The 11,182-nt window shown below is 34.8% G+C and overlaps 1 long non-coding RNA gene across 1 annotated transcript; it reads right to left on the bottom strand.

Moving 5' to 3' along the window:
* Positions 1–7,578: 7,578 nt before the first annotated feature.
* LOC124885587 lies at positions 7,579–10,638 on the bottom strand. Its single transcript, XR_007042784.1, has 2 exons — positions 9,986–10,638; positions 7,579–9,475 (listed from the first exon to the last, which is right to left on the bottom strand). It is a non-coding gene; the product is annotated as an uncharacterized LOC124885587 (long non-coding RNA).
* Between the last annotated feature and the right edge of the window lie 544 nt (positions 10,639–11,182).

Below are 11,182 nucleotides of genomic sequence, written 5' to 3'. Positions count from 1 at the left end.
CCAAAAATGAAGTTGGGGTTCTGTTTAGAGCTAACAACATTCATGATAAGCTATCACATTTGTGACGTCTTATCAGACATATCGTCAGAAGTTGATAAAATTTGTGGGTTCTGTTTAGAGTTGATAACATTTATGATAATCTATCAGAACTGTGACGGCTTATCAGACATATCGTCACATATGTGGTCTGAAGCATAAATAAACCCTTTCAAGAGGTATGGACTTTCAATGATTGATGTGTTTGTGTTTATACTCTTGAGTGTCGACTAACAGTTTTTCTCTTGCTACAGGTCTTATAATGGCACTCAAAGAAAAGAACTCTAAAATCCTCCATCTCAGGATACATCCAACTATCAGTTGATTAAATCGCAAATGACTTAAGTTCACACTATATTCCCTGTGGGATTCGACCCCAACCTAGTTGGGTTACATATTGACAACGATCGCTTACATTCTTGTTAGAGAGGGGTAGTTTGAGCGTTATCAGTCATTACAACAGTAGTTTGAGCGTTATCAGCCATTACAACATCCACTACTAAAAGGACTTTCGTCCGTGAAAGTCAATGGATAGAAAGATCTCAAAAGCTTAAAAGGATGACGTACTGTGCCTGCATGCTCCAAGCATGACTTCCTAAATAACCTCTTAGAGGAGAGAACACTTCCAAGGGATTTTGCTATAGGTATCCCTTTTTCAACCGGCTCTCTCACTTTATATCCAAACAACCAAAATTCAACCTCAACCATCAATTGGCCTCTAACTGAACCAAAAAAAGGATGATGCACGCAAATCCAAACCACGGCACATTAATACCATCTCGATACTTGCACAAATCAACAAAGGCTCATCCAAGCCAAAAGCAAACCAAGGATGAGTCATACAACTGACTCTAAATCCAAGTATAACATTTCTTTACTATTCCACACTGGCTATCCACTCCAAAACTAGAGGAAAATCACCCGAGTCTTATCCGCACAATCTCATCACAGAGAACTCAAATAACTAAAGCTGATCTACAGAAAGTCCATACAACAAACATGAGAATGAGCTCATAATGCGCTACCTAGACCCACAAATGAAGTGTCATAACCCAATTTTTGAGTCATGATGGCACCTACCACAACCCACCATAGGTAAGCCAATATCGTAACCCGAAGCTAATGCAATGGGTTACCTTGGTAGAAATGTCCAACTTGGAACCTATGTTGCAACACAATATAACAACAATATTCCACAAACAAAACAACAAATATTCAAATACTAATCCCATGACCTGATAGTATAAGTACAAGAGCAACCCTAAATTCGAACACAGAAATTATAATTCGAAGTCTGACAACTTATATGGTCTTATACAATTGTCTCGAATATAAAAAATAAATAAGGATAGAGGGGAAAGAGGGAAACTCGAACTCTATGAGCTCACTCTATCTCCGATAGGTCAACGCAACATTATCCAAACTCAACGACGACAACTAGAACCTAGGTCTGCACCAAAAAGGTACAAAAGTATAGTATAAGTACCAAAACACAGGTAGTCATTAGGAATCATGGGCTGACTAAGCTCAAATATAATTTAAAGATGATATAAAGTAAGAAATGATCTTAAAGCCAAGGGGTAGGATCGAACCTGAATCTGCTTTGATACCACTATAACAACATCTATACTACTAAAGCGATAACATGAAATACTATTTCAATATACTCCATAATCATTATAACAACTGAGTATCATTTCAAAAGCATACAACCATATACACAATAGCAAAACACCCATTTGCCATAATCATCCTCAACCATCTTTAGAACATAAACATAAGAACTTACCACGAGTCCCATACTGCAGGGAAGTACACAAAAGAGAGCACAACAAAGAACTCATCACGGCGTCCATCCCACTGGAGAGCACACAAAAGAATATGAAACAAGAACCCATCACGACGTCCCATACCTCCAGAGAGTACACCAAGGAATACAACCAATAATACAATAAGGCACAACCATTTTATTAATTTACCAAAAATCGCAGGTAGCACAAATCCGCCATGGTTCATTACCAAAATCCACTTCCAAATACCCATACCGTAATTAAACATAAAGAAAGCAACATTGTGATAGCATAGGCATGTAATCATTAATTCTATAATTCATTGATAAATACCGCGAAGTCCATACTAATTAACCTTATTTTTTCAAAAGTCAAAAGATTACAAGTCTTAACATCACTAGTCATCAAGTTAGGGAGAAACTAGAAGCCACCCATAGTATAGGTTATTCACCTATCATAAGGCCATTCTTTAACTAGTATCATCATGACATGAGTTATCAACTAAGCCATCTCAACTTCACATGTTAGGAGATAATTTAACTAACCATCACGCAATACTAGATCCATCATCACTAAACATGTCGCAACCTTAAGGACTAGTTTTCATATTTTAATCAAGTAAAGTCCACCAACTAGTTTACTAGGTTTCTAGTTTCCAAATAATAATCATATATTTTAGAAGTAGCTAGTTATCACATAAGCGTCCTTACCAGGCAAGATTTCATAATATAACTTCTTATTCTAGTCAAGTATATATATTAGGTTAGCCCTTGAATTTTTATACAAGTTTACAGATAACGCTAAGTCTTAACTCAATATTAGGCATAAATTTCCTCTAGTAGCAAATTTAGCATCAACAAGGGTCACACCCCTTATATAGTGATTTGAAACAAAAAACGAATAACAATTTACCAAAAGAGACCTCATAACTCAAGAACATAGGCGGTTGGCCCCATATGGCCTAACCTTACAAATATCAAATATAAGTAAATTTACCACACACAATATCATAATATTCTTACCTCTTTCGGATTCATCGGGCATCATCACAATATCAATATATTCCTCCAAATTTATCAAGCATCATCATAATATCACACATTCATCCAGACTCGAATCGAGCATCATCATAATATCACGTATTCCTCCGGACTCATCAGGTATCATCATAATATCACACATTCCTTCGGACTTGAACTGGGCATCATCATAATATCACATATTTTACCAAATTTATTGGGCATCATCATAATATCACACATTTCTCTGAACTCAAACCAGACATCACATAATATCACGTATTCCTCCAGATTCATCGGGCATCATTATAATATCACAAATTCCTCCTGACTCTAATCGGGCATCATTATAATATCGCATATTTCTCTGGATTCATCGAGCGTCATCATAATATCACGTATTCCTCCAGACATATTCATGATCACAAGATAATCCGATAATTGATTGCAACCATCACAACTCCTACATAAATATATATATCTTGGACAATCACCACATATCTAGGTCGCTAAGCATTAACTTAGTTTAAGTTTAAGGTGGGTCAAGTCCCACTTCTAAATCCCGAGAATGCCAGCTTACTAACACATGTCTAGCTTCTACCCGGAATTAGGCTAAGTCATACATACCTCACCATAATGGTTTACCAATCCTCTCTAGGTCTATAAGGAAAGTCTCTTCAAGAATCCTTACTAAGTCAACCCAACACCAAGGTCATCTCCTATCTAGGCATTATATAGATCGATACACTCCTAAGGATATAGAAGTATACTATTCATGTTTACTTAGAACAACTATAGTGTTCTTACACTAGTCATGAGACCACAATTAAGCTAACCATGGTCCTAGACTAAGGGTCAAATATCATACCTTACAAATTCATGGCCTATAGCAATTAATAAATCTCAAGTTCACCATTTAATCAACTATCGTATAAGTTTCTCACCCAATCTCGCAAGATATCAATGATTACATTACAAACAAGCTCAATCTAGACTACGGGTAAGCCTAACCTACCTTGAATCCAAGCAACTCACGAACCAACGAGCTTTTACTTTCTTTTCTAAGAAGCTTCTTCTTCAACAATCAATGCTATCAACAATACAATCTAAACATTACAAAAAGAATGACAATACACATTATAGAACCATTGTGCCATGGGTTTCAAAATGACACCAAACGCCAAGTAGGTCCCACCTTTGAAAAATGAGTTTTCGAGACCAATTAATAGTCTAAATATCATTAGAGAGCTAAAATCTTCAAGAAATTTGAGTTAAGTAATCATATTTGTGGCTATAATTGAGCCTCAAATACTTAGATTTTTTTGTCAAGAAATCAACAAATTAATATCAAATTTGAAGGAATCTTACCTTAGATTTGTAGAAAAAATTGGACTATTCAAGTTTCTAAGATTCTAATCAACCCATAACACTCATTTTTTTGACAACAAATATGGTCTTCAAAATGTTGAAGAATGTCTCAAAAATTGGCCAAAGGGCCTTTTTAAGGTTCTGGAGTTTCTGGTTCGTAGTGTTGTGGCTGTAGTTTTTGGGGCTCGTGGTGTTGGCTTTTTTGCATCCCGTACTAGTTTATTATGCACTTATCTTTTGTGTTTTTTTATACTGTTAGTTTGTTTTGTGTACCGTACTAGTTTATATGTGTTTACTTTTTGTATTGGTTATACTGTTATTGGTCCTAAACCGGGGGTCTATCGAAAGCAACCTCTCTACTTCTCTTGAGGTAGTGGTATGGTCTGCGTACACTCTGCCCTCCCCAGACCCCACTAGGTGGGAATACACTGGCTATGTTGTTGTTGTTGTTAAATGGGCCTGCAAGGTCAAAACTTATTTTTTACCTCTTAGACTCATTCAGACTCCATTTTTTGCAAACGAACTATATAAGCACACTAAATTCAATATTTTTGACACATTGGTGAAGTTGGATTTTCCATCCAAGGCCATTTAGGCCATATGGGTCCCACACCTATATATTCTAATTTTTAACTTTTTAACTAATGGGTCGAAATGAGCCCGGGTTCTGTGGGATCCGAACTAAGGGTCTACCTACCCTAAAATCTATATTACATAGTTGCTGGAAAAATCAAAATTTTCAACCAAAATTAATTACTGAAGTTTTTGCTCGGCGGCCATTTGGAATCGACGAAGTCTTCCAATTGGAAAAGTTGTTCTAAAAACCAAACAAACCCTCAAATAATCGAACTATCGATTCCAACAAGTTACTATTAACTTGGGACAGCTATGGAGGAGATCTATCAGTGAAAATAAGCAAGAACACGGCTAATAACCTGAAGGGTCATTACAACATCCACTACTAAGGAACTTGAGTCCGCAAAAGTTAAAGATGAGGAAATACTTGAAGTCTCGAACAAGTGAGGATACTGGGCTTGCATCTCTCTCTCTATCCCCTAAGTGGCCTACTCCACTGGGCAGGGCCTCCACTGAACCTCAAATACAGGAATCTCTCTAGTACGCAGCCACCTCACATCACTAGCCAAAATAAGCACATGCTTCTCTACAAAGGCCAACTACCCATCTAACTAGAATGAGTCCTACCTAAGCACATGAGATGGGTTAGGAATATACTTCCGCAGCATAGAGGTATGGAAAATTGGATGAACAACGGCAAAGTATGGAGGTAAAGCTAACTCATAAGCCACCCCACTAATTACACGGAGAATCTCAAAAGGTCCAAAGTAGATATACACAACATATAAATAGAATGAAAACTACACCCAAGAGTCTCAAAATCATATAATAAGTCAATGAGAATAATAAGGGAAAACTATCTTATTCATGTCCAAGAGTCTAACATAATAAGACTAAGGAAGTATCGGGGCGAACTATCTTATTCTAGCTACATTCAATATACGTAAAGAAAAATATATAGTAGTATACAAGGTGAAGTAACGACTATACAAAATGAACAATGAAGGAAGGGATATACGATAGTACCATTTATTCATATAGCTAGATATATATATATATATATATATATATATATATATAAAAATATATACTTATAGACATGAGGTCACCTCAAAGCATAACCTATATCATCATATTCTCATTAAAGACCTCATTATAATACTTATTAGGATTTAAATACTACATACTTGGGGTTTCTAATCCACATGGCTAAACAAGAATAACTGTGTATAGTAATGCAATCATAAGATATGAGAAGCTGAAAACGTACCTTAAATTTCGATACCGGATCATTGATAAATATGTCATAAGCTAGCCATAATAATAATCATAACAACAACAATATCACTAACAGCATGAATAACCGGCTACTCCAGATAACCAAATACCTAGTCGAGTGCGTATCCCTACCCCCCAGACTTGGAAAGTTCAATCAACACAAACCAACACAAGGCATATTCTTCACCCATGTGTATGCAGCCGTCCCATACCGGCTGATAGACATAGGTGCATACTAGTGATAGGTGTCACACCCTATTTCGGCCATTCTGTCGCTCTCTATTTCAAACCGGTCGAAACAACACACAACATGTGGTGGCTTGTAGTGACTCTCGGGTTTAGAAAATTTATTTATTTTTCAGATTCGCCGCCTAAATTTTTAGGAAAATTAGAAAAAACCATTTTTATGTGAAAAAACCCTGTTTAGGTCTATCGAGAACATTTTGAGATTTCGAGTAAGGGTTTTGGTTATTCGAGGGGAAGATGTTAAGCACCCCTCAAAACCTATCCGAAGATAGTCCTTCAACTCAGTTTAGGAAATATTTGAGAAAACTTATTGCTTCATTATTTGTTAAAATGGTAATAAAAGAAACACTTTTATTGTTTCAGAAAAAAGAAATTCCGAAGTATATAAAAATACACTACCACAATATACAAGGATATAGCTTGTTGTAAGATATATTAAAGATATGGAAACAAGAGAGTAAAAGATTTGATATTGGTATTTTATAAAATTCAATGGCTTATAATTTTTATGAAAATGTGAAGTTTAATAACACATAAGGGTAAATATGTTGACGAATTAGTAACTAAATAATTATAGTTTTGAGATTATTTGAAATTTATTTTTCTTATGAATATTATTATTTATGCCCTAAATAATTTATATTCAAGAGTAAATTTATATAGATGCATTTATTGTGAAAGAAAAACATGTAAGGCGTCAAGATGCATTGATTCTTGACTAAAATAGACTAGTGTGTGTAAAATGTAGCAGTGTTCATTTATTCGCGAGATTTTGAAATAATGGTTAATAAATAAATAAATTTAATAGTGAAATATAAATTAACGGTTGAAACAATGTGTAAACAGTAGTAATAAACTAGGATAAATGATGATGATACAGATTACCTTGTATATTGTAACGCATATATATAAATATACCTCATATTTTAGTCCTTTAAAAATCCGAAAAGAAAACTCGAGCAGATGTTAAACATCAGAATTGTTAACTTGTTGAAATAAATGAACGAATCGAAAATCCGAATTTAGTGGTTCGCTTTCCTATTAAATTACTTTTTGAAACTTGATTTGTCATTTTTTTTTTAAAAGACCTGGAGATTGCTACATTAATTTTATAAAATATTTTTGAGGTGAAAAGTTACTTTTCAAAAAAAAAAAGAGTTAGCCAAGTATTGAAACAACAAAATCTACATCCTTTTACGAGTTAATTAATTGTGTTTTACTTGCAAAAGTCTAGTTGATAAACTATTTCTAAAAGGATCGATGAATAATAAAGCAACATGAGTTCAATAATCCAGTAAAGCTACCGTAAACAAATTCAACAACAAGAGTTAGTTACTATTCTAAACAAAAAGCTCAACATGACGATTATAAATTAAGTCAAAAGAAGATAAAGAGTACGAGATGCCATTTAGGAGTTTGGGCTTCTAATTTATGGGACCCCGAGGCTCTGCGGTCCTAGTAGTGATTGACCCGATGTTGGGTCAAAATGAGTTCCGTTGCGGAATTCCAACTCCCGAGTTTACATATAAAAAAAAGAGATAAGGATTAGAGATCACTTAATAAATCGCAAAATGTACGATATAAATAAATTGACAAGGCATTCTCACCAAATTGTAGGAGTCGTAGTTGAGAATTTGAATATTCATTAGCAAAGAGTCCATTAATGTTTAATAAATCAAATATATTACCACGGGCAGAACTTGTTCAAACAAATTGGGGACATAAACAACCATTTCACGAGAGGGAAGTAAACGTATAAGCAGAGGGTTGTGTCACTAGAAATTCTAATCACACCATATCTCGGGACTTTGGCATATTCACTAGGAAGTTAGGATTAATTTTGACCAGTGACCTCATTTTAAAGGAAGTCTAATGAGCTGCCTAATTACATGATTTAATCTTATACAAATGGATCTCTAAATTATTTTATTGGTAATTAAAAGACAATGTTATGTTCTGAGAAATTATTGCTGCAATTATTTGACATTTCTATAGCTCGTTCTACTCCCTGGCCGCATAAATTCCTCACCTTGGTTCCATATTATGCCTTTTACTATAAGTTACCTTTCGTCTCAATTGGTTAAACTCAATAGATTCCTCTAACAATAAAATCTCAAATCTGAATTCTAACTAGTTTCATAGACAACAAAATTTCCCATCATTTGAACAACAAGAGCATTTCAACCATAATTCACGCACATAAATATTTCATATTAAGTTCGGCAAAAACACAATTATTTCGGATTCAAACCAAACAAGTTTTCAACGGATTCTTTGAAAAAAAATTAGCACCAAACTCCGTAAAAATACCTATAACTTAAAGAAGCACACGAAACAGCCACACATAAAATCATACGAGATGAGATAGAGCAAGATGGTACTGACTCCAATATTCTTCCTAGGACCCAATCGTGAAAATAACAAGATATACACAAGACAAAGTATTCACTGGAAAATAAATTTTGAGGGCAGCATTCTTTTCCGTTTCCTTAAACTCATATTTGATAATAAAATGGAACTAGAATGGAGTTTCACATTTTACATACTCAAAACAGCCACGTGTTCAACGAATGAAGATTAAATCAAAATAATATTCTAGACTTACAACAACAACAACAAACCCAGTGTATTCCTACCTAGTGGGGTCTGGGGGTAAGATGTACGCAGTCCATACCTCTATCTCTGATGAAGTAGAAAGGCTGTTTCCGATAGACCCCCCGGCTCAAGGCACGAGATACCACACAAACACATAATAAAGCGCAGAAGCAGATTACATAACATAAATACGGCACCCATAAGTAATATAAAACAGAGAAAAGCACACAGATTCATAATAAAACATGAAACACAGAATACGGAATCATAACAGGAATAAAACCCCCACCCACCAAGTAATTTCCTACACTAGCGACCCAAACTGGCCCTAATCCTCTGCCAAAATTCGCGCCCTCCAGACCTTCCTATCTAGGGTCATGTCCTCGGTGAGCTGTAACTGTTCCATGTCCCGCTTAATCACCTCACCCCAATACTTCTTCGACCTACCCCTACCCCGCCTAAAACCATCCAACGCTAGCCTCTCACACCTACGAACCGGGGCATCCATGCCCCTCCTCTTCACGTGTCCGAACCATCTCAATCGTGCTTCCCGCATCTTGCACTCCACTGAAGTTACATATTTATCAAGATCAGAACAAACAAAGGAGGAACCAAAATATGAAGAAAAATACAACAGAAGGGGATAATGGTTTACGTCAAAACTTAAAATCAAGAGTGACGAACAACAGTCCCGAACAAGATGGATACATTCACGCGGATTTACGACCTTTCAAAAAATCAAAATTTATATATATATATATATATATATATCGCAATTTCTCAGGAAAACGACGATGACAATATGAGTTTCAAACAAACCCACATGTACGTGTTTTCGCAAGCAAATCATAGTCATGGACACAATTTAGGGGCGATGACCAACGAACTACCACTAAGACTCCCATTCACAGGTTCACTAACTTAAACAAAATACATATTTATTTTTGAAAACCATCCAAATGGTAGATCTATAAAAAACTCAAAGTGCGACAACGTCTCAACAATAAAAAATAATTCACATATTTATATAGTCGAAATAGACGAATGAGATAAATAACGAATGAGGGAAATTTGAACCTTATTTGGTGCAGAAAACGTGAGGCCTCCGTCTAGTTTTATCCGGCCCAAACTCAATTTCGAAACTCAAACTCAAGTCGAGGGAAACAAGAGACTATAAGCTAGTAATGGAAAAGCTCTATTATTGATGTTTTGGGGGTATAAACTCCCGTATTTTGAATGCTCAACCAGTATTGTGGGGGATCGAGATCTGTGAATCTCCAAAAGCCTCGCCCTCTGAAGGTTAAAATGTGGGTATTTATAGGCAAATTTGGATATTAAAATTCGGATATGAAACCCAAAACTTCATGGAAAGCCAACGGTTAAAATAATAGGGAGGAATCAAAATTCAAAAAGTTGAAAAGGACCATTCTTTTGCTAATTTAGACGACCCTTGGACTATTAATGCGGATTTGAAATAAAAAATTCACTCTTGTATTGATTTGGGTCTGTTTGTCGCTGACTCATCGGAGTCACGAGTTGGCATAGCCAAAATTGGGAGAATCTTGGCAGTGGGGCGTAGTGGTGGTTGGCTAGAAGGATGAGGTTGCTGATTTAGTTTGGTGGAGAAGAAAGAAGCGGGGGAGAGAGGAGGAGGTCAGTGGTTTGGTTGCGATTTTGAGAAAGCAAATGGTGACTCTATACTTATATTTCTTTTGGGATATGAGATACGTGTGATCCATTTGATGAGAACTAATGATTTATTTAAGTTATTCAAGTTATTCGTATTTTTTTATAATTGGTATTAGAATTCATGTTGTTTAACATTACGAAAAGTAGTATATATTTGAATTTATTTGATTAATTTATTAATTATGATAAAAGTAGATTCAGCTATCAACCAAAATATTATAAATATTGTTTAGATGAATAACGAATAAAAATTAAAAAAATATAAAGAATTAAAAAAATAATATCTAAAAAACGTAAAGAATTAAAAATAAGGATAGAAAGACTATAGTATAACATAGTTGTCGGAGTTAGTAAAAACTCAATAAATTCACAAAAAGAAGAAATATCAAATTTAGAATCAACAATAGATAGTCTAGAATATATATATCAACATAACCTATATACATTTAAATAAAATGAACAAAGAAGAATTTATAATAGACGAAAAAATATATGAAAATCACGAAGAATTAAAAATAAAAATAGTATTCTTTAACCTAGGAAGAAGATATAAGAAAATAGATGAATATTTATATTTAATGTTAG

The sequence above is a fragment of the Capsicum annuum genome, chromosome 7, assembly GCF_002878395.1.
Source record: "Capsicum annuum cultivar UCD-10X-F1 chromosome 7, UCD10Xv1.1, whole genome shotgun sequence".
Classification (NCBI taxonomy): Eukaryota; Viridiplantae; Streptophyta; class Magnoliopsida; order Solanales; family Solanaceae; genus Capsicum; species Capsicum annuum.
This window is presented reverse-complemented; position numbering and strand designations above follow the sequence as displayed.